This window comes from Podarcis liolepis, assembly GCF_965112155.1.
Source record: "Podarcis liolepis genome assembly, chromosome: 7".
Lineage (NCBI taxonomy): Eukaryota > Metazoa > Chordata > Lepidosauria > Squamata > Lacertidae > Podarcis > Podarcis liolepis.
In genome coordinates, this window is record NC_139561.1 from 91,782,809 (window position 1) to 91,806,933 (window position 24,125).

Genomic DNA, 24,125 nt, shown 5'->3' on the forward strand with positions numbered 1-24,125 from the left:
TTAGTCATTTAGTCGTGTCCGCCTCTTTGTGACCCCCTGGACCAGAGCACGCCAGGCACTCCTGTCTTCCACTGCCTCTCGCAGTTTGGTCAGTCTCATGCTGGTAGCTTCGAGAACACTGTCCCACCATCTCGTCCTCTGTCGTCCCCTTCTCCTTGTGCCCTCCATCTTTCCCAACATCAGGGTCTTTTCCAGGGAGTCTTCTCTTCTCACAAGATGGACAAAGTCTTGGAGCCTCAGCTTCAGGATCTGTCCTTCCAGTGAGCACTCAGGGCTGATTTCCTTCAGAATGGAGAGGTTGGATCTTCTTGCAGTCCATGGGACTCTCAAGAATCTCCTCCAGCACCATAAAAGGTCCTAGAATGGATAATTAAACAGTGAGTCATTTCGGAAAGGAGCTATGATTATTAAGACCCAGCATGGGTTTTTATCGAAAACAAGTCATGCCAGACAAATCTCATTTTTTTTATTTTGATTGTTACAAGCTTGGTGGATCAGGGAAATGCTGTGGACATAGTGTATCTTGATTTCAGTAAGGCTTTTGACAAAGTGCCCCATGATTTTCTCACGAGGAAGCTGGTAAAATGTGGGTTGAATGAGGTAACTGTTAGGTGGTTTTGTAGCTGGTTGACTGGCCAAACCCAAAGAATACTCATTAACTGTTTCTTGTTTTCCTGGGAAAAGTGACAAGTGGGGAGCTGCAGGGTTCTGTCCTGGGCCTGTCGTTGTTCAATGTCTGTATAAATGACTCGGATGAAGGAATTGAGGGGATGCTCATCAAATTTGCAGGTGACACCGAACTGGGAGGGGTAGCCAATGCCGCAGAAGACAGAATCAGAATTCAAAATGACCTTAACAGATTGAAGAACTGGCCCAAACTGATAGAATGAATTTCAATAGGGACAAATGTCAGGTTCTGAACTTAGGCAGGAAGAACCAGCTGCACCAGTATAAGATGGGGGACACCTGGTTTCCCAGTGGTACATGTGAAAAGGATCTAGGGGTCTTAGGAGACCACAAGCTTAACATGTGTCAAGAGTGTGATGTAGCAGCAAAATAAAAAAATAAAATAAATCTAATGCTATTTTAGGCCACATCAAGAGACGTCTAGGTCAAGGGAAGTACCAGTAATAGTCCCCCTCTATTCTGCCTTGGTCAGACCATACTTGGAGTTCTGTGTCCGATTCTGGGCACCACAATATAAGAAGGATGTTGATAAGCTGGAACGTGTGCAGAGGAGAGAAACTAAGATGATCAAGGGTCCAGAAACCAAGCCTTATGAGGAGCGGTTGAAGGAGATGGGTATGTTTAGCCTGGAAAAGAGCAGACTGAGGCTTTTGGGATCCCTTCCTATGATTCTATAAAACAACTTCACTGGCTACTGGTCTGTTTCCGGGTACAATTCAAAGTGCTGGTTATGACCTATGAAACCCTCTATATGAAGTGTGCCCAGAATACCTGAAATATCACCTTTCCCTCTATGAACCTGTCTGGGTGCTAACAACCTCAGGTGAGTCCCTGTAATAGTAAGAATAATAATAGAAATAGTAATAGTAAGAATAATAATGGCTGCTGCAGTTGGGGTTTGGATAGTCATCCATCATGTAGTCTTTTGCTGTCATCTCTGCATTGCAGGGGGTTGGTCTGGATGACCTTTGGGGTTCCCTTCGAACTCTACAATTCTGTGGTTCTCTTCTATCCCAGGGCTGTCTCTTCCATCCCTCGCAGCTGCCTTGCACCATCTGGAACTTGTTCTTCGCTTGCGAAAGAGCCAGGGTGCGGCCGCTCCTTCCAGAGCACTGCGTGACTGTTGCCCCACACGACCCCTTTTTGCCGTGGGGCGGGGAGCGACTGCGCTTCCAAACCCTCCCCCCAAAGTCCACTCTAGAAACGACTCCTAATAATGGTTTGCATGCACGGATGCGGCAAATGAGTTTGCAAAATTGCTGCGCCTTGCAAAAACACGCTAGCAGCAAGCAGAACTGGCCACGGTTCTGTGTTAGGATAATAGAGTCTTGGAACTGGAAGGCTGGAAGGCTCCCCAAAGGCGATCTAGTCCAACCCCCCTGCAATGCAGTGTTGCTGATGGCGAACTCATGTCCTTCTTGGGTTTTTTGTTCTGTGAAAAGGAGCTCCCCTCCCCCAGAAATCTAGCTCCTCCAGGTGATGCATCTTGGAACACAGGAGAAGGTGGGAAATAATTGGCTTGTTTTCAAAGCTTGTGTTACTGCATGAAAATACAAGCTGGTGTGCCACCCATAGTGTGGAACCTCAACCCCTTTATCTCAGGTTCGGGCTGTGCTGGGACAGAGGTAAAGGTAAAGGGACCCCTGACCATTAGGTCCAGTCGTGACCGACTCTGGGGTTGCGGTGCTCATCTCGCTTTATTGGCCGAGGGAGCTGGCGTACAGCTTCCGGGTCATGTGGCCAACATGACTAAGCCGCTTCTGGCGAACCAGAGCAGCGCACAGAAACGCCGTTTACCTTCCCGCCAGAGCGGTACCTAGTTACCTACTTGCACTTTGACGTGCTTTCGAACTGCTAGGTTGGTAGGAGCAGGGACTGAGCAATGGGAGCTCACCCCGTCGCGGGGATTCGAACCGCCGACCTTCTGATCGGCAAGTCCTAGGCTCTGTGCTTTAACCCGCAGCGCCACCCGCGTCCCCTGGGACAGAGAGCTCGAGGCAAAATCCAGCCTCTCTGCCTTTTCCTTCCACTTAAGTTCCTAGTCCTCATGAACTGTGACGAAAACACTCTCTCTTAACTCCTTAGCCTCTGCAAAATTTCATGGCAGATTTTTATGTGTGTGTGTGTGTGTGTGTGTGTGAGGGCCGGATTGAGGTTTGACGAGGCCCTAAGCTCCTGAAGGTAATGGGGCCCTTTATATGTCCAGCTGTCCTTTGTCAACAACAAATGGTCGCTGTTTTTTGTGTTGAACATATGCTATATGGTAATTGATGGACCCAATAAAGCCATTTGCGCATCACAAAATAGGAGCCTACACAACACAAAGCACGGTTGCTGTATGTAGGTTTTATTTTATTTGTTTTTTATCTTATATTTTGGAATAATAATAATAATAATTTATTATTTATACCCCGCCCATCTGGCTGGGTCTCCCCAGCCACTCTGGGCGGCTTCCAAAAGAATATTAAAATACTGTGATACATCAAACATTAAAAGCTTCCCTAAACAGGGCTGCCTTCGGATGTCTTCTAAAAGTCTGGTAGTTGTTGTTCTCTTTGACATCTGGTGGGAGGGCGTTCCACAGGGCGGGCGCCACTACCGAGAAGGCCCTCTGCCTGGTTCCCTGTAACTTGGCCTCTCGCAGTGAGGGAACCTCCAGAAGGCCCTCGGCGCTGGACCTCAGTGTCCGGGTAGAACGATGGAGGTGGAGACGCTCCTTCAGGTATACTGGACCGAGGCCGTTTAGGGCATCCAGTTTTTTCCTCTTTAATTTTTTTGGGGCCCCCCAAGAGAGTGGGGCCCTAAGCTATAGCTTGTTTAGCTTATATGTAAATCTGGCACTGGTGTTTGTTAGAGATAGAAAGACAAACCGAGGGACCGTCTTTGTACAATAAAGGTCATTCTCACAGACGTCCTTTTTTGGATATTGGCCAGAACCAAGAAGGTATACTTGAACCCTGGTTTAAGATCTCCTGGTATTCTTCCCCCAGACTGCTTGGCGGTTTTCCCAGAGTTGAAATCTCAACTTTTTTTATGTGACCATAATTATCCTTTTCCCCAGTGGTCTTGAATTCCATCATTTTAGAAAACGTTTGCGTGTGTAGGCTGGAGCAAATCGACTTAACAAAGGGAGAAATCTGCCTCTTTGCTTGAACTTCTATTGAACTTTTTGATTCCCAGGCCGTCAGCGAAAGCAAAATAGCTCCTAATTATGCTCTTCATTTATTAATTAGCTGGTGATGGCTGGAGGTAGCTTGCCATCCACCCCCAGATTTAATTCCCTACCTCGTTGCTCTTAATTGTAACAAACTATGCGGAAGAGCAGCAACCAAAGTAATTTTCCCTTCTGGAAATATCTCTCTCTGCCTTGGACACTCAGATGGGAAGATCTATTAACCGCTGCATGTCTGGACCGGATGAGATTGTGGCTTTGACCTCTGCACTCTTAGTTCCCCTTATTTTAACAGAGTCAGCTTTGCAGATTGCAGCAAGGAGTTCAACTGCAAAGAGCAGACTCAAGATGAGACAGGGACAGCTCAGAGGTGTTGCATCTCAATTGTCTTTCTCTTCCTGGTGTGTGTGGGGAATAATAATAATAATAATAATAATAATAATAATAATAATAATAATAATAATTTATTTATACATACTCCACCCTTCTGGCTGGGCTTCCCCAGCCACTCTGGGCGACTTCCAATAAAATATTAAAATACCGTAATACACCAAACATTAAAAGCTTCCCTAAACAGGGCTGCCATCAGATGTCTTCTAAAAGTCTGGTACTTGTTTTTCTCTTTGACACCTGGTGGGGGGGGGCATTTCACAGGGCGGGCGCCACCACCGAGAAGGCCCTTTGCTTGGCTCCCTGTAACTTGGCTTCTCGCAGTGAGGGAACCGCCAGAAGGCCCTCAGATCTGGACCTCAGTGTCTGGGCAGAATGATGGGGGTGGAGACGCTCCTTCAGGTATACTGGACCAAGGCTGTTTAGGGCTTTAAAGGTCAGCACCAACACTTTGAATTGTGCTTGGAAATGTACTGGGAGCCAAAGTAGGTCTTTCAAGACAGGTGTTATGTGGTCCCGGCGGCCGCCCCCAGTCACCAGTCTAGCTGCCGCATTCTGGTTTAATTGCAGTTTCCGGGTCACCTTCAAAGGTAGCCCCACGTAGAGCGCATTGCAGTAGTCCAAAGCGACAGATAACCAGAGCATGCACCACTCTGGCCAGACAGTCTGTGGGCAGCTAGGGTCTCATCCTGCATACCAGATGGAGCTGGTAGACAGCTGCGCTGGACACAGATGGACCTGCGCCTCCATGGACAGCTGTGAGTTCAAAATGACTCCCAGGCTGCCTGGTCCTTCAGGGACACAGTTGCCCCATTCAGGACCAGGGAGTCCTCCACACCAGCCTGCCCCCTGTCCCCCAAAAACAGTACTTCTCTCTTCTCAGGATCCAACCTCGATCCGTTAGCCGCCATCCATCCTCCAACCACCTCCAGAAACTCAGCGTTCAGCCAGGAGCCTAACTCAAGGCTTATTCCGACTCCCCTAATTATCGTTTCATTTCAGGCGAGAAGGAACCACAGGAACACAGAACCAGAGAATTGTAGCGTTGGAAGTGTGTCTGTGTGTGTGGAGGTTACGGTCATTTTGCAAAAGCTCTTTGCACATGCTCAGAGGCTCCCACATATTACAAAGCCAGGGCAGAAACCCTGGGTTTTCATGCCTCGCCAGCTATTATATCTTTCGGCAGCTTTAGGCAAGCAATCCATTTTTAAAAAATTTCTTTGCTTTCCCACCCGCCCAAAGTGGACCTTGAAGCTGAGCTACTCTGCAGGATTGTTGTTAAGCTTGCTGATATAATATCTTTGCAAAGCGGCTTGAGCCTGTGAGAACACTGCTTATCGACATAACACGTTGGGGAGCAGCCTCTAATCGATAGGCTGTCATTTCCAGCGAAGACAGATGCTAATTTGTGGAGCTTTAATTCCCTCCGAATTTTTCCTCCATTACTCTAAGGCGGTGTGCGGGGGGGGGAGTGGTGGCTTTCGAGGGGGTGTGTTGTGTGAGGTTGCTGAATCAGGCCAAGCAGTTGGAAGGGACCCCCAAAGGCCATCTAGTCCAACCCGCCTACAATGCGGGAATTCTAGTGCTGCAGAAATCTGCATAGTCGACGCAGGAATCATAGTCCAGCAACCTGTTCTTACAGTGACCACCCAGATGCCCCAAAGTCTGAAAGCAGGATTCGAACACGGAGCCCTGTCCCTTCCAGTGGTTTCCAGCAGCTCACTTTCAGAAGCATTGATGCCTTCAAATGTGGATCCTGGCTACTAGCCATTAATAGCCCCCCATGAATTTGTCTAATCCTTTTCTACGGCTGTGCAAGTTGCTGTGCAAGCTGCACGAAAAAGGGCTTTATTTTCTCCGCCCTGAATCTTTAGCGATTCTGGGCCCCTCAGGATAGGCTTGCTTCCCTCCTTAAATTTATCTCATGCGTGCAAGTTCCTGATGTCCTTGACGTCAAAATTCCAGCCTGAATTCATCCTTTTTAAATCTAGATTTGCCCCTTTCTGGGGGAAATCGAAATGCTGCTCTCTTCCCCCCCCCTTCCCCTGCTTCATCTGGAAGCACCCCACGGAATAACGAAAGAGGCTATTTAAAAACAAAGTAGGTTTTTTGTTTCCGAAGGATATTGCTTTTTCAGTCAACACTTCACATTAGCTAGATTGAGCTTTGGTAATGCGCCAAAATATGAAATATTGGGCGATTGCGCGGAAGAATCTCGACATGAATCTGCTGGAAATTATTTAATCGGCTGACAGCCTTTATTGCTCTGGCGGCTTCATCCGTTCTGGGGTTCAGCCCTCTGGCTGAAACAGGTTCAGGGGCTAAAAAGCCCAGATGGATGCCCCTTTTGGCTGCGTGATCGGCCTCGTGGGTGCAGGGTTCCAGCCGCTGGCTACTCCCAGCAGCCTCCGGGTGACATTTCCCCCATCTCCGCAGGCCATCTCCAGTTATTCCTCAGCCCCTCTGGGGAACTAGTCCTCATTAAATATGTTGTGTCAGATAGCAGTGGCGCCAAAAGCAGATGCTTGTGTCATTGATATCTGCAAGGATTTCAATGCACAGCCTCCCCCAAGCTGGTTTGCTGAGTTTATTTCTGCCAGCGCTCTCACAATATGATCTATAAATCCTGTGCCTTACTCCCAGATATTGCAGTTATTTTCTGGTGAGGTTCTCCGCATGTGCCCTTGCGCTGTTGGTTGGGGAATTCAGAAACTTGAGAATCTCTTGTTCTACTTTGTTTTAAAAAGATCCAGCTGGATAGCTCAGTTGCTTAGAGCGTGCTGCTAACGCCAAGGTCACAGGTTCGATTCCCATAAAGAACAGCTGCATATTCCTGCTATTGCAGGGGGTTGGACTAGATCAGGCACGTCCAACAGGTAGATCGTGATCTACCGGTAGATCACTGGACGTCTGTGGTAGATCACTGGTACATCACTGGGCATCCCCAAGAAGCTCAACAAGTTTGGCTCCCCCCTGTTACGGAAAAATCTAGGTGCGAGGCTCCTCAGTTTGTTCTTGCAGTCCATGGGACTCTCAAGAGTCTCCTCCAGCTCCATAATTCAAAAGCATCAATTCTTCGGCGATCAGCCTTCTTTATGGTCCAGCTCTCACTTCCATACATCACTACTGGGAAAACCAGAGCTAACAATGAGCCCAGCAATTGTCACCTCTGGGAACTTCCTGGAGTCCTTTTTCAAGGGGAAAATAGCTTTGGAATGGAGGAAACTGGCAAAGGGGTTGATTTTATATTATTTTTAAAGCTAGGTAACTTCCCTGAGCTGTCATAATATTTGTAACATTTAACTTTAAAGATGTGCCCCCCCCGTAATTTCCATAACACCCCCAAAAAGCTCAATATTTTTGCCCTGGACCCCTAAAAAACGTGGCTTTTGCATCCCTAAAAAAGAAGCTCAACGGCTTCAACCTGACCCCCCCCCCTTGGGCCTCCCTCCTTCCTAAAAAAAGCAAAAAAGCTCATCAACTTTGACCTGAACTCCCCCCCCCCAAAGGGGGTAGATCACTGCCAGTTTTTAACTCTGTGAGTAGATCTCTGTCTCTTGGAAGTTGGCCACCAATGGACTAGACATAGCTGCCAATGTTTCCCTTTTTTTAAGGGAAATTCCCTTATTCCGAATAGGATTCCGCATGAGAAAAGGGAAAAGTTGACAGCTATGGGACTAGACGATCCACAGGGTCCCTTTCAACTCTCCAGTTCTATGATTCTAGTCCTTATGATTGCCAAAATAAGCTTGGGACCTGTCTCAAATAGCTGGCCGAGGGGTCTAACAGGAATTCCAGCAGCTAGCGGCTTGCCCACCTTGAGATGATTAAATTGCGCAAAAATAGGCAGGAGGATGTAAGTTCATATAACCTGCATAAGAAGTGTCCGCTGGATCAGGCCAAAGGGGGCCTATTTAGTCCAGCATCCTGTTTTCACAGCGGCCAACTAGATGCCTTTGCGGAAACCAGCGAGCAGGATTCGGAAACATCAGTGAGAGCAGAGCATAACCTTTGATAGCTCTCCATAAATGTGTCAAATCCCCTTTTTGAGAGGTCCAAGCTTTTGGCCACCCCTGTCTCCTGTGGGAGGGAGTTCCTCAGTTTAATTACATGCTGCGTGAAGAATTCCTTCCTCCCTTCTGTGGGATGTGAAACACAAGAGCAGTCAAGTTGGCAGGGGGTTGGACTCGATGGCCCTTGTGGTCTCTTCCAACTCTATGATTCTAAGTACAACATTCCTAGAGGGAACATGTTTGCACATGGGGAGGAATGTTTGTCCAGCCAGCAGGTCAACTTCCTGTTTCCTTCTGGGCTGGGACACACTTCCTCTGCATGTGACTAGAGGTGGGCGTGGCCTCACCTGTGTAGGTAATGACAACAGCACAGGGCAGGGCAGCCATCTCTCTCTTTTTGACTACATGCATCGAAGAAGCAACATCTGCTTAGCCAAAGATGCTCTCTTGGCCTCCAGTCAAGAGAGGACAAAGGGACTGTCTCCTTAGGAAAAAGTTTCCAGGTGTGTGTTACTTTTCTAAGCTAAGTCTGCCTTCTGGGATCCGACTGTGAACAGAATGTGAGTGAGTAAACTCTTTTTATACTTTTATAGAAGACTGTGTCGTGTCTTAACTTTTATGAGGGAATAAGGGGGAAATACCAGAACAGTTATTACAGAGGCTTTAGCGAGCCTGAGCAAACGCATCCGCTGTGAGTTTAAAAAGGGGAATGTTACTCTGCTAAATTGCGAACTTGTTAACACAAGTTGGAAAGGCTATAATCAGACAGTATATCCTCTCCTGCACCCCTGAACATCCCCACACCTTCAGCTTCATTGCATTGTTGGATCCAGATTTTCTGGGGCTTGTGCAGAGCGCGTTCACCTGCCGGGACCTCCTAGCCCAGGGAGGTGCGATTGACGGCGGCCTTGGCATGCGAATGCCTGTGCCTTTTGTTCCAGATGCTCTTCTCACGTGGCTCCCTGCCCTCTTTTTCTTTCTTTTGCATCCTTGTGGTGCGTTGCATCGCCAGTGGCGACGGCGAAGGAGGGAGGCCAAGGCAGGAAGGGGGAGGCCTCTTCACGAAGAGAGCTGGTGACTCAGCCCCCGCTGTGGCGGGGGAGAGATGAGGGTGCCACTCACTGTTGGGCATCACCTGCCCACAGGCACATTCAAGCCTTCCCCTCCTTTCTGCGAAAACCTTGGCCTATCGTCCTCGTTGCAGGTAACAAAAGCAAGATAGATACTTGCAGCAGCTTCCACTGTTGTCTCTTTCATGTTCTCCTCCTCAGTCTAAACCGGGAGTTTGGAGTGCCACCACCCCCTCGGTCTAATATTATTATTAATAAAATAATAATTTATTATTTATACCTTGCGCATCTGGCTGAGTCTCCCCACTGAGAGTCAGTGTGGTGTAGTGGTTAAGAGCAGTGGACTTGTAATCTGGTGAACCGGGTTCGCTTCCCTGCTCCTCCACATGCAGCTGCTGGGTGACCTTGGGCCAGTCACACTTCTTTGAAGTCTCTCAGCCCCACTCACCTCACAGAGTGCTTGTTGTGGGGGAGGAAGGGAAAGGAGAATGTTAGCCGCTTTGAGACTCCTTCGGGTAGTGATAAAGCGGGATATCAAATGCAAACTCTTCTTCTTCTTCTCCTCTTCCCCAGCCACTCTGGGCGGCTCCCAATCGAGTGTTAGAAACAATAGAGCATCAAACATTAAAAACTTCCCTAAACAGGGCTGCCTTCAGATGTCTTTTAAAAATAAGATAGCTGCTTATTTCCTTGACATTTGATGGGAGGGCGTTCCACAGGGTGGGCGCCACCACCAAGAAGGCCCTCTGCCTGGTTCCCTGTAACTTGGCTTCTTGCAGGGAGGGAACCGCCAGAAGGCCCTCGGCGTTGGATCTCAGTGTCCGGGCTGAACGATGGGGGTGGAGATGCTCCTTCAGGTATTTTGGGCCTTTGAGGCCATTTAGGGCTTGAAAGGTCAGCAGCAACACTTTGAGTTGTGCTCGGAAACGTACTGGGCGCCATTGTAGGTCTTTCAAGATGTGGATTTTGGGGAGTGTGACTGGTTTGCCTTCACTGAGTGCCAAGTCAAGAGAGTGCTGCGGCGGCCTCCCAGACCCCTCAAATCTCCCGATTTATTTGGGACATCACCTGGCTTCTGTTCCCGATCCCAAACATCCCGATTTTGCTTCCCTACGCTGGTTGCGCCAGAGCAAAGGACCGAAAGATGGGAGGCGTCGCAGGTTGGGCGTTGCACGTTGCTTGAATTTCAGAGCCCCAAGTCTGCCACTGCCCAGATCCTCAGATTTCAGGGACCAAACCTGAGACCCAGGGGGGCAGCCCCTGGTGATGTCATGAGGACCCCCAGCGGTGATGGAAATTAATTGGAAGAGGGTAGTAGAGAAGGGCAGACCTTCAGAGTCTATGCTGTAATTTGCAGCTAGCTCCCAGTGAGCGAAATCTTGCAAGCTGTGTGGAATCATTCTTTCATGTATATATATATATATTTGTTCATCCGTAAATTCAAGCGCTCTGGGTCAGGCCTGGAAGTTTGGCAACCCTATTGGTGCATGGAGTGTGCGCTTCCTTCCTTCTGTAGAAAATGTCTCCTGCGTTGGAGACCTGAATAGGGAGTAGCCATAGTTGTTCGGAGATCTGGGAGTATGTTTGGAAAAGGGCATAATTTTTCATTGCAGGCCAGGCTACGGAAAAAAGCCGTCTCGAAGTGCTAATGGTACATGACACCGGAGAATCTCCACATGATTCATATGAATTTAGTCGATGGATGCCGGGGCCGCGAATGTGAATCAATCTTGCTCTTATCGACTCGTGCAAAGATGGCATCTGTGCATTGCGAGAGAACTAATATTGTCTGGGACCGTTGCCACCTGACTCTTGTTACGCGAAATATTGGAGAGAGCCTGGCACATAGCTGTCAACTTACAGATTTGAAAATAAGGGACCAGCAGCCTCGAAAATAAGGGATCAGCAGCCAAAATAAGGGATTTTCCAAGGGGCACAGGTATGTTCGACTTCTGAGCCCCTCCGAGTCAAAGGCAGAAAGCCCAGCCAGCAGCCAAACGAAGCCTCAAGCGGTGGTTCCCACAGCGCAGCAACCCGGCAAAGGGGATGCAGCAAGGAAAACCACCGTCACCTCTCCGCTGGGAAGCGCTGAGCAAAGGCGAGTCCCCAGGCAACGCGGCCGATTTGATCGGCACAAGGCATGCAAGCTCCTCCTCCCAGTCGTTCTTAGACTCCTTATTGGGTGAGCCATGCAGCCAAGCAACACAGTTGGAGCCTCCCTCCTCTCTGGCCGGCAGGAAGGGAGGGAGAGGAGCTGCTTCCTTTGAAACCCGGGAAATTTAAGGGACACCATCAATAAGGGACAGCACTGGGACATGGCCCTGGGATAAGGGACTTTCCCGCCAAATAAGGGACAGTTGACAGCTATGGCCTGGCATCCCTGTTGGGCCGGAATCAGAGTTGGGGGAAACCTGTATCTCCCATCCACCTTAGTAAACGTCCAGGAGGATGGGAATTGTAATCTGGGGTGGTGGTGAGGGCTGCAGAGCACTTGGCTTGCATGCAAAATGTCCTGCGTTCAACCCCAGACTTCTCCAGGTAGAGTTGGGAGAGACCCCTGCCTGCGACCAGCTGCTACCAGTCAGTGTAGACAGTACTGAGTGAGATGGACCAGTGGTCTTCTTCTGTGTAAGGCTGTTCCCTGTCCAGGGGCCCGGGGGCTGCCCATCCTTGGAGAATCCCATTCTGGCAAATCTGTACAGGCTGCATAAGAGGCTTGGAAGAAGGCATGATAAAGTGACAGAGAGAGAGAGACAGTGTGGTGCAGTGGTTAGAGTGTTCCTGGGAGAGACTGGCTGGATGCAGAGGAGCGGTGGGAGAGCTGGGGAACCCCCAGGGGAAGAAGGCTCAGAGCCTTCTTGGTGGTGGGATGGCGATGAAGGATCAGAGGGAGAAGAGGGAGCAGGAGGTGTTGGAAGCCAAAGGGGCAGTAGGGTTCAGTGAGCAGGAAGAGGCTGAGGGGCCAGGAGACAGATGAAGCATCTCTGCTGAAGAATCCAGGGCATAGCTGTCAGCTTACAGATTTGAAAATAAGGGACCAGCAGCCTTGAAAATAAGGGATCAGCAGCCAAAATAAGGGATTTTCCAAGGGGCACAGGTATGTTCGACTTCTGAGCCCCTCCGAGTCAAAGGCAGAAAGCCCAGCCAGCACCCAAACGAAGCCTCAAGCGGTGATTCCCACAGCGCAGCAACCCGGCAAAGGGGCTGCAGCAAGGGAAACCACCGTCACCTCTCCGCTGGGAAGCGCTGAGCAAAGGCGAGTCCCCAGGCAACGCGGCCGATTTGATCGGCACAAGAAGAAGAGTTTGGATTTGATATCCCGCCTTTCACTCCCTTTAAGGAGTCTCAAAGCGGCTAACATTCTCCTTTCCCTTCCTCCCCCACAACAAACACTCTGTGGGGTGAGTGGGGCTGAGAGACTTCAAAGAAGTGTGACTGGCCCAAAGTCACCCAGCAGCTGCATGTGGAGGAGCGGAGACGCGAACCCAGTTCCCCAGATTACGTGACTACCGCTCTTAACCACTACACCACACTGGCTCTCAAGGCATGCAAGCTCCTCCTCCCAGTCGTTCTGAGACTCCTTATTGGGTGAGCAACGCAGCCAAGCAACACAGTTGGAGCCTCCCTCCTCCCTGGCCGGCAGGGAGGGAGGGAGAGGAGCTGCTTCCTTTGAAACCCGGGAAATTTAAGGGACATCATCAATAAGGAACAGCAGCGGGACACAGCGCTGGGATAAGGGACTTCTCCGCCAAATAAGGGACGGTTGACAGCTATGATCTAGGGAGTCTCTCCCTCTTGCTGCGACCGGCTCCCATCCCCGCTGGTCACCCAGAACCAGAAGAGATATGAAGAGGGTGGCGCATAGGCCGACAAGGCAAAGCAGTCTCAGATTGGGAAGGACCCAAGGCAGGAGGAATCTTAATGTACAGTGGGAAGGCAAGGACCTCCAGTCTCCCCAACTCCCTCATTGCGGCAAAGGCCACTGGGAAGGGCTGCTGTGACCACTAGGACCGAGCTGTTCAGTTGCTTTGAATAAAGAGTTAACTTCATGGACATTGGGCATTTAATAATAATAATAATAATAATAATAATAATAATAATAATAATTTATTATTTGTACCCCGCCCATCTGGCTGGGTTTCCCCAGCCACTCTGGGCGGCTTCCAAAAATACAGTAAAATATCACAGATTAAAAACTTCCCTGAACAGGGCTGCCTTAAGATGTCTTTTAAATGTCAGGTAGTTATTTATCGCTTTGACATCTGATGGGAGGGCGTTCCACAGGGCGGGCGCCACTACCGAGAAGGCCCTCTGCCTGGTTCCCTGTAGCTTTGCTTCTCGCAATGAGGGAACCGCCAGAAGGCCCTCAGCGCTGGACCTCAGCGTCCGGGCAGAACGATGGGGGTGGAGACGCTCCTTCAGGTATACTGGGCCGAGGCCGTTTAGGGCTTTAAAGGTCAGCACCAGCACTTTGAATTGTGCTCGGAAACGTACTGGGAGCCAATGCAGATCTCTCAGAACCGGTGTTATGTGGTCCCGGCGGCCACTTCCACTCACCAGTCTAGCTGCCGTCTTCTGGATTAGTTGTAGTTTCCGGGTCACCTTCAAAGGTAGCCCCACGTAGAGCGCATTGCAGTAGTCCAAGCGGGAGATAACCAGAGCATGCACCACTCTGGAGAGACAGTCTGCGGACAGGGAGGGTCTCATCCTGTGTACCAGGTGGAGTTGGTAGACAGCTGCCCTGGATACAGAATTGACCTGCGCCTCCATGGACAGCTGTGAGGCCAAAATGACTCCCAGGCTGCGCACCTGGTCCTTCAGGGGCACAGTTGCCCCATTCAGGACCAGGGAGTCCTCCACACCAGCCCACCCCCTGTCCCCCAAAAACAGTACTTCTGTCTTGTCAGGATTCAACCTTAATCTGTTAGCCGCCATCTATCCTCCAACCGCCTCCAGGCACTCACACAGGACCTTCACCGCCTTCACTGGTTCTGATTTAAAAGAGAGGTAGAGCGGGGTGTCATCCACATACTGATGAACACCCAGCCCAAACCCCCTGATGATCTCTCCCAGCGGCTGCATGTAGATGTTGAAAAGCATGGGGGAGAGGACAGAACCCTGAGGCACCCCACAAGTGAGAGCCCAGGGATCTGAACACTCATCCCCCCCCACCACTTTCTGAACACGGCCCAGGAGGAAGGAGTGGAACCACTCTATGACAGTGCCCCCAGCATTATTGTTCTGTTGCTGACCCACGCCTGACTCCACCTCCGGACACTAGGGTTCAAGTTGCCCCACTCGGCCATGAAGTTGCTGCCTCTCTGCCTGGCCTTCCTCACAGGGTCATTGTGGGATTAAATGAGGGGTGCGGAGAGGGAGGACCATGTGCCCTTGAGCTCTTTGAAGATAGGATCTAATTGCAATAAATAAAAATAAATATGGTTAATTCTTGGCATACTAGAACGGCTTCTTCAAAAGACAAAGAGTGCAGAATACAGTGGTACCATGGGTTAAGTACTTAATTCGTTCTGGAGGTCCGTTCTTAACCTGAAACTGTTCTTAACCTGAAGCACCACTTTAGCTAATAGGGCCTCCTGCTGCCGCTGTGCCGTCAGAGCACGACTTCTGTTCTCATCCTGAAGCAAAGTTCTTAACCCAAGGTAATATTTCTGGGTTAGCGGAGTCTGTAACCTGAAGCGTATGTAACCTGAAGAATCTGTAACCCGGGGTACCACTGTATGAATGAATTCCTATGCCCCACAAATAACCCAGAGATGCATTTTAAATAAAAGTACAGTGGTACCTCAGGCTAAGTACTTAATTCGTTCTGGAGGTCCGTACTTAACCTGAAACTGTTCTTAACCTGAAGCACCACTTTAACTAATGGGGCCTCCTGCTGCTGCCGCGCCGCCGGAGCATGATTTCTGTTCTCATCCTGAAGCAAAGTTCTTAACCTGAAGCACTCTTTCTGGGTTAGCGGAGTCTGTAACCTGAAGCGTATGCAACCTGAAGCGTATGTAACCTGAGGTACCACTGTACGTATTTAGGAAAAGTGTGTGTAACCATACAGCTGATGATCTCGGATACAGGGGAAGGGTAGGACTTCCAAAGGAACGAGGGGGTGGAACAAACCTTTCTCTGTAATTGCATTTTTGAAGAAAATCAAACGAGGCGTAAATAAATAAAACTTTGACTAGGAGGAGAATGCAGAGGGAAAGGCAGTCAAGTGTCACCGAGCCTGCAAATGCTGTTCTGTGTACTTAGACATCGTCGGGGAGCAGAGTTTGATCTTTAAAAATAAATAAATAAATATTTGATATTGGGTAATTTGAGATTAATTAAATCGATAATGGGTATTTGCTAGATTCCTCGTCTCGTGTTTGTTCTCTGCCTGTTTGGTCATGAAATAGTAATCTCGCTGGATGTTCGCTGGCTTGGTGTTTGTTGTTCCGTGATGGCGGATATTTTTAATGATGTTGTGGCTTGGGAGAGACTTTCAAGGCCTGCTTAGATGCTGGGAACTGGATACCAGTTGCTGGAAACAACAACAACGAATTTTATTTATACCCCGCCCGTTCTGGGTGGCTCCCAACAGAATACAATGGTACCTTGGTTCTAAAACTCAATCCGTTCCGGAAGTCCGTTCCGAAACCAAAGCGTTCCAAAACCAAGCTGCGCTTTCCCATAGAAAGCAATGCAAAATGGATTAATCCGTTCTAGACTTTTAAAAACAACCCCTAAAATGGGCTAATAGCCGTAAATAAATAAATGAATGAATGAACCCCTAAAACAACAGTTTAACATGAATTTTACAATCTAGCGAGACCATTGATCCATAAAGTGAAAGCAATAAAACTGGGTTCCCCACAATTATGTGTCTAGATTCCACCTTACTGAACCCAAGTTTTTTTCTGTATGTGCAGAGCCCCTGACCATGAGGTTCAGTCGTGGCCGACTCTGGGGTTGCGGCGCTCATCTCGCTTTATTGGCCGAGGAAGCCGGCGTACAGCTTCCAGGTCATGTGGCCAGCATGACTAAACCGCTTCTGGCGAACCAGAGCAGCGCACGGAAACGCCATTTACCTTCCCGCCGGAGCGGTACCTATTTATCTACTTGCACTTTGACGTGCTTTCAAACTGCTAGGTTGGCAGGAGCTGGGAACGAGCAACGGGAGCTCACCCCGTCGCGGGAATTCGAACCGCCAACCTTGTGATCGGCAAGCCCAAGAGGCTCTGTGGTTTAACCCACAGCGCCACCTGCGTCCCTTGCATTCAGCGTTAGGCTCCTGCTAAAACCGACTCTCACCAGTTTTGCGGCCAGGCAGGGTACCCTTCTGTACGTAAAACGTGGCCTCTGATAATGGATGTTTCATAATTTCTACCTCACTTGCCGTGACGGCTATATTATTCCTCCAGCATCCGAAGTTGTATGGCTCTGAAGGGCAGTTGCTGGGAATCGCAACTGAGGAGAGCTGCTCTCGCACTCGGGTCCTGGTTGCAGGTTTCCCATAAGGGGCATCTGGGCTGGCCCCTGTGAGGACAGAATACTGTCCTAGATGGGTCCCCTTGGGTCTGATCCAGCAGCCAGACCCTTCCTACATCCTTACCCACAACTATTCCAGCAGCTGGGATAAAGCCTCTGTGAGCTTGGGTGTCCTTTAAATTTCCTTGGGGTTATTTATATACCTATTTGCGAAGTCGGAGCCGCTTTTGGATAATCTGTTTTTGTTATCGTGGAAAGAGACAAATGGGTTATCCAATTAAGGCGCGGGAACGCGTAGATTTGCAGGGAAATTGCGCTTTGCCAATTTGCGACCGAATCAGATAAAACCCGAAAAGAAAAGAAATGAACTTGAGGTACATTCAGGCAAGCCGCCTCCTTAGAAACTTCTGGAGCTGCTGGTTTGCCAGGACCCTTGGCTTTGATACCCACTTTTAGTGGCTCAGTGTGTCTGGCTATTAACCAGGAGGTTGGTGGTTCGAGTCCACCCAGGGATGGCCATAGCTGTCAACTTACAGATTTGAAAATAAGGGACCAGCAGCCTCGAAAATAAGGGATCAGCAGCCAAAATAAGGGATTTTCCAAGGGGCACAGGTATGTTCGACTTCTGAGCCCCTCCGAGCCAAAGGCAGAAAGCCCAGCCAGCAGCCCAACGAAGCCTCAAGGGGTGGTTCCCACAGCGCAGCAACCCGGCAAAGGGGATGCAGCAAGGAAAACCACCGTCACCTCTCCGCTGGGAAGCGCTGAGCAAAGGCGAGTCCCCAGGCAACGCGGCCGATTGGATCGGCACAAGGCATGCAAGCTCCACCCCCCCAGTCGTTCTCAGGCTCCTTATTGGGTGAGCAACGCAGCCAAGCAACACAGTTGGAGCCTCCCTCCTCCCTGGCCGGCAGGGAGGGAGGGAGAGGAGCTGCTTCCTTTGAAACCCGGGAAATTTAAGGGACATCATCAATAAGGGACATCATCAATACTGGCCCCGACTTGGTGGAACGCTCTGTCACAAGAGACCAGGGCCCTGCGGGACTTGACATCTTTCCGCAGGACCTGCAAGACGGAGCTGTTCTGCCTGGCCTTTGGTTTGGACTCAGTCTGACCCTTATGTTTCCTTCCTCTTATGGTTTTGATTTATGGGCTACTTTTAAAATGAGGCTGCATTTTAAATTGCATTTTAACCTGTAATTTAAATTGGTTTCCCCCCTCCCATTATGCTTTTTACTGTAATTTTACTGATGTTACCTGCCCTGAGCCCGGCTCTGGCTGGGGAGGGCAGGGTATAAATAGAATTTATTATTATTATTATTATTTATTATGGAGCCTTGGCTCTTATGTTAATAATAATAATAATAATAATAATAATAATAATAATAATAATAATAATAATAATAATAATAATTTATACCCCACCCACCTGGCTGAGTTTCCCCAGCCACTCTGGGCGGCTTCCAATCGAGTGCTAAAACAATACAGCATTAAATATTAAAAACTGCCTTCAGATGTCTTTTAAAGAGAAGATAGCTGCTTATTTCCTTCACATCTGTTGGGAGGGCGTTCCATAGGGCAGGCGCCACTACTGAGAAGGCCCTGTGTCTGGTTCTCGCAATGAGGGAACTGCCAGAAGGCTCTCGGAGCTGGACCTCAGTGTCCGGGCTGAACAACGGGGCCCTTCCACTCATTGGCTCTGGCTCCCCCTGCTGTCGGCCTCCTGCCTCACACCCTCCCAGGCCCAAGAAGAATCATCTCCTGTTCATTTGAGCTGCTTAGAAATTGGAGCACTTACCGTCTTTTTTGCTCTATAAGACTCACTTTTTCCCTCCTAAAAAGTAAGGGGAAATGTGTGTGCGTCTTATGGAGCGAATGCAGGCTGCGCAGCTATCCCAGAAGCCAGAACAGCAAGAGGGATTGCTGCTTTCACTGAGCAGTGATCCCTCTTGCTGTTCTGGCTTCTGAGATTCAGAATATTTTTTTTCTTGTTTTCCTCCTTCAAAAACTAGGTGTGCCTTGTGGTCTGGTGCGTCTTATAGAGCAAAAAATACGGTAACTGGGGAGCTCCACAAAGGAGGAGTTTATGGCGGGCGGGGAAGGCACCCGAACAATTGCACTGGGTGTTGCGGGAGGGGCGTGTCGGGGAATCGATCGGTGAAGGTCACGCCTGGCGATTGTTCCGTGCCTCTGTTTGCGCTCCGCTGTTTGCCGCTTTGAAAAGCGTTGCCAATGATGTCAAGGCCCCGCAGACGGGATGAGAGGAATGAGCGTTGCGGGATAAACAAACGTTTTGAATGGAGAGCCATGTCAATAGGAGTGAATCTTGAAATCCAATTTAGCAATTCAGAAAAGCAGGCTAGAGGAAGCGTCAGGTTTGTGTGTGTGTGTGTGTGTGTGGAAAGATATAAAACGCCGGAGATGAGAGCTTTGTCGAGTTGTAAATGATGTGGAGTAGAAGGATTTTTCCTCTCTCCCTCTTTGATAATGGTAGACCTCCAGGTCATGCGGCAGAGCTGAAGCAACGGCGGAGTTCAGGACAGGCATAAAGAAGAATTTCGAGTTCAGGACAGGCATAAAGAAGAATTTCTTCACCCGACGCGTAATTAAGTTACGGGATTCCATTATGACAAGATGTGTTGATGGCCTCTGGCTCCCATGGCTTTAGAAAAGGATTACGCAGATTCTTGGGAAAAAGAAATAAAGAGCTGCTAAATGGATGTCTGGGATGAAAGTGCAGGAACGCCGCTCCCGCCCCTTCTCTGCCTTTCTCCCTGCTTGGCATGCAGAACGCTCCAGGGTGCGGCTGGGACAGAAGATGGCTGGGATAGGTGAAGGTAAAGGGACCCCTGACCATTAGGTCCAGTCATGACCGACTCTGGGGTTGCAGCGCTCATCTCACTTTACTGGCACAGGGAGCCAATGTTTGTCTGCAGACAGTTTTTCCGCGTCATGTGGCCAGCATGACTAAGCCATCTCGCTTTAATGGCCGAGGGAGCCGGCGTACAGCTTCCGGGTCATGTGGCCAGCAGGACTAAGCCGCTTCTGGAAAACCAGAGCAGCACACGGAAACGCCGTTTACCTTCCCGCCGGAGCGGTACCTATTTATCTACTTGCACTTTGACGTGCTTTCGAACTGCTAGGTTGGCAGGAGCAGGGACTGAGCAATGGGAGCTCACCCCGTCGTGGGGATTCGAACCGCCAACCTTCTGATTGGCAAGTCCTAGGCTCTGTGGTTTAACCCACAGCGCCAGCTGCCTTCAAATATCTGCCACGTGGAAGGTGGAGTAAGAAACGAGATTGCGACTACAGCGGTACCTTGGTTCTCAAACTCAATCCGTTCCGAAACCAAAGCATTCCAAAACCAAGCCACACTTTCCCATAGAAAGTAATGCAAAACGGATTAATCTGTTCCAGACTTTTAAAAACAACCCCTAAAACAGCAATTTAACATGAATTTTGCTATCTAGCAAGACCATTGATCCATAAAATGAAAGCAATAAAACAGGGCTCCACACAATCACAAAAAAAAGAGCTGCGAGAACAAAACTGCAAAATTAATAGCAAAAACAGACAGAGCTCCGCGTAACACTCAAAACGGAAGTGTGGCACTCAAATCGGAAGCGTAACACTCAAAACAGAAGCTTGGCACTCAAAAAGGAGCACGTTTGGCTTCCGAAAGAAGTTCGCAAACTGGAACACTTACTTCCGGGTTTGCAGTGTTTGGGTTCCAAGTTGTTTGAGTGCCAAAGCGTTTGAGAACCAAGGTGCCACTGTAAATATCAGGGATAACTTTCCCTATCACATGAATGGGAGGTTGCCTGCTCTTGATGGGGTTACACACTCCCTCTGAAAGAGCAGGTGCTTAGCTTGAGGGTCCTTCTGGACCGGGGTCCCCACACTTAGGCCCGCAAGCCAGATAAGGACTTGTTTATTCGGCCCTTGGTGACCCCTGCCGCCCGCTCTTACGGGCGCTGCATGGCTGCCCACTTCCGACCCAGATGTGCACTGGAAATAGCTTGTGTGCAAGCACGAGCAATATTTGTGCATGCGCAGGCATTATTTCCGGTGCACATCCGGGTCGGAGGGGGCCCGTGCACATGCGCACAAGCTATTTCCTGTGCTCCTCCAACCCGGAAGTGCGCCGGAAATAGCATGTGCGCACGCGTATGGGCACGCGCTCCCCTACCATCCGGCCCGCCGCGCAATCGGCGCTGGAGACACCGGCAGGAGGCGCGATAGGTTTGCTGACCCCTGTCCTGGACCCTTTGCTGTCGCTTGAGGCTCAGATGGCCTCAGTGGCCTTCCGTCAGCTTTGGCTGGTGTCCCAGGTGCGCCCTTATCTGGACAAGGATAGTTTAACTTCTGTTGTCCATGCTCTGGTTAGATTACTGCAATGCGTTATACATGGGGCTGCCCCTGAAAACAGTTCGGAAACTTCAGCTGGTGCAGAATTCAGCGGCCAGGTTGCTCACCGGGTCAAGACGGTCTGAGCATATCGCACCGATCCTGAACTGACCGCAGTGGCTGCCGATTAGTTTCCGGGCCCAATTCAAAGTGCTGTTTTCGAAACCGATTCTGTATTTTGTGTTTTTATCTTGTATTTTTATGCTCCTGAAAAGGGCCCTGAGATCCGTGGGTGAAGGCTGGAATACAAATAATAATAAACAGAAACAAATAATAAATGAAAATGACCCTTTGAATCCCTTGCAACTCTATGAACCATCTCGACTCTTCTCTCTTTTAAAACGTTTTTGGTGAAGTTCTGAAGTTTCATTTTGTAACGTGTATAAAACAGAGAGAAGGGTTATAACAACAGATGAAAATTTTGAAAATGGAAAACAAAGCTGTCAAACAGGGATGTGGGATGAGTACAGTTGCTCATGAGTTAAAATAACAAAGGACAAGTGGGGAATATTTTTTGCCAGGCTGTGATGAGGGTTGGCTCGGAAATCAGGGCCTCACTGTATTTTCAATTGTATAAAAAGTGCATGCATTTTCTAGTCCCTGCTGAAACCTCAAATTATCCCTTATAGCTAAATTCCAGAGTGAGTGATAACAAGCACCCAGTGTAAGATTTGGGGCTATTTTCCACTGAGAGGCTCCCAGTTTTTGGCCTGACTGTGATTAGCTGTGCTGCTTGCATTGCAGTGGGTTGAATCGATGGCCTTTGGGTCCCTTTCAGCTGTGCAATTCTATGATTAGTTGTGAAGGACCAACCACATCTGCTATTGGGTCCCCGGAACACAGATTCACACAAAGCGGCAAAACGTCCTTGCAGGTTATTAACAGGATTTTATTTGAAGTGCATATATGCAGAACAAAGGTACAGGGCGATAAGTTCGCAACCTGCACACCCAGTCAGGGTGCGTCCCTTTTTTATAGATTTGCAGAATACAATACCACCATTTGGATCCCTTCCAATCGGGATTCAGGCCTCACCATGGGACTGAAACTGCCTTGGTCGCGCTGGTTGATGATCTCCGGCGGGCTAGGGACAAAGGTGAGAGCTGTTTCCTAGTTCTGCTGGATCTCTCAGCGGCCTTTGATACCATTGAGCATAACATCCTTCTGGACCGTCTAGAGGGGCTCGGAGCTGGGGGCACTGTTATACGGTGGTTCCGCTCCTTTCTCCTGGGCCGTGTCCAGAAAGTGGTGGTGGGGCTCTCACTTGTGGGGTACCTCAGGGTTCCGTCCTCTCCCCCATGCTTTTTAATATCTATATGAAGCCGCTGGGAGAGATCATCAGGGGGTTTGGGCTGGGTGTTCATCAGTATGCAGATGACACCCAGCTCTACCTCTCCTTTAAATCAGAACCAGTGAAGGCGGTGAAGGTCCTGTGTGAGTGCCTGGAGGCTGTTGGAGGATGGATGGCGGCTAACAGATTGAGGTTGAATCCTGACAAGACAGAAGTACTGTTTCTGGGGGACAGGGAGCGGGCGGGTGTGGGATTCCCTGGTCCTGAATGGGGTAACTGTGCCCCTGAAGGAACAGGTGCACAGCCTGGGAGTCATTTTGGACTCACAGCTGTCCATGGAGGCACAGGTCCATTCTGTGTCCAGGGCAGCTGTCTACCAGCTTCACCTGGTACGCAGGCTAAGACCCTACCTGCCCGCGGACTGTCTCACCAGAGTGGTGCATGCTCTAGTTATCTCCCGCTTGGACTACTGCAACACGCTCTACGTGGGGCTACCTTTGAAGGTGACCCGGAAACTGCAATTAATCCAGAATGCGGCAGCTAGACTGGTGACTGAGAGCGGCCCCTGAGACCACATAACACTGGTCCTGAGAGATCTGCATTGGCTCCCAGTACGTTTCCGAGCACAATTCAAAGTGTTGGTGCTGACCTTGAAAGCCCTGAACGGCCTCAAAGGCCCAGTATACCTGAAGGAGCGTCTCCATCCCCATCGTTCAGCCCGGACACTGAGGTCCAGCGCCGAGGGCCTTCTGGCGGTTCCCTCCCTGCGAGAAGCCAAGTTACAGGGAACCAGGCAGAGGGCCTTCTCGGTAGTGGCGCCTGCCCTGTGGAACGCCCTCCCAGCAGATGTCAAAGCAATAAACAACTATTTTACTTTTAAAAGTCATCTGAAGGCAGCCCTTTTTAGGGAAGTTTTTAATGTTTGAAGCTGTACTGTTTTTAATATTCAGTTGGAAGCCGCCCAGAGTGGCTGAGGAAACCCAGCCAGATGGGCGGGGTATAAATAATAAATTATTATTATTATTATACCACCTGATTTCTTGTGAACCACCTGATTTCTTGTAAACCGAAAGTTATGGCAACTTCCTATGCCCTTTCCTTCCTGCACCAGCCTCTCCACGCCATGAACCTCGACACATGTTCACATGTAAAAGATGTGATTTATACTAATAGCAATAAGATGGGGCTTTGTCTCCTGCGTTCCCCTCCTCCCTTTCAACTCGCCTCCTTGTCTTCAGTCTCCCCCCGTCTGGGGCCACAATAACACCCATTCAACCTTGTTCTTATCTTTTACCTGCCTAAGCTAGACATGCCAAAGAGAGGCCCATTTTACTGTAACATTTAAGCAAGAGAAAAACCCCTGTCCCTCTGGCTGGTGTAGAAACCTCCCCCCTTTGGGATAATATAGAACAATTTGGAGGTTTTTAAGCAGAGCTTGGATGGATACGATTCTTCGGCTTTGATTCCCACATTGCAGAGGGGTCCGACTAGATGACGTTTGGGGTCCCTTCCAACCGTACGATTCTACAAATCATTGGAGGTTGTTAAGCAGAGGTTGGATGCCATCTATAAGGGAACCTATAGCTGTGATTCATTGCAGGATGTTGGAATAGATG

The 24,125-nt window shown here is 49.4% G+C and overlaps 1 protein-coding gene and 1 long non-coding RNA gene across 2 annotated transcripts in view; both read left to right on the forward strand.

The window, feature by feature from the left end:
* The window catches only part of LOC310712949, a 2,318,697-nt gene that overhangs the window by 652,459 nt on the left and 1,642,113 nt on the right, over window positions 1-24,125 (forward strand). The gene's annotated exons all lie outside the window — the stretch shown is intronic.
* Window positions 1-24,125, forward strand: part of LOC310712805 (leucine-rich repeat and fibronectin type III domain-containing protein 1-like protein) — a 64,777-nt gene that overhangs the window by 8,987 nt on the left and 31,665 nt on the right. The gene's annotated exons all lie outside the window — the stretch shown is intronic.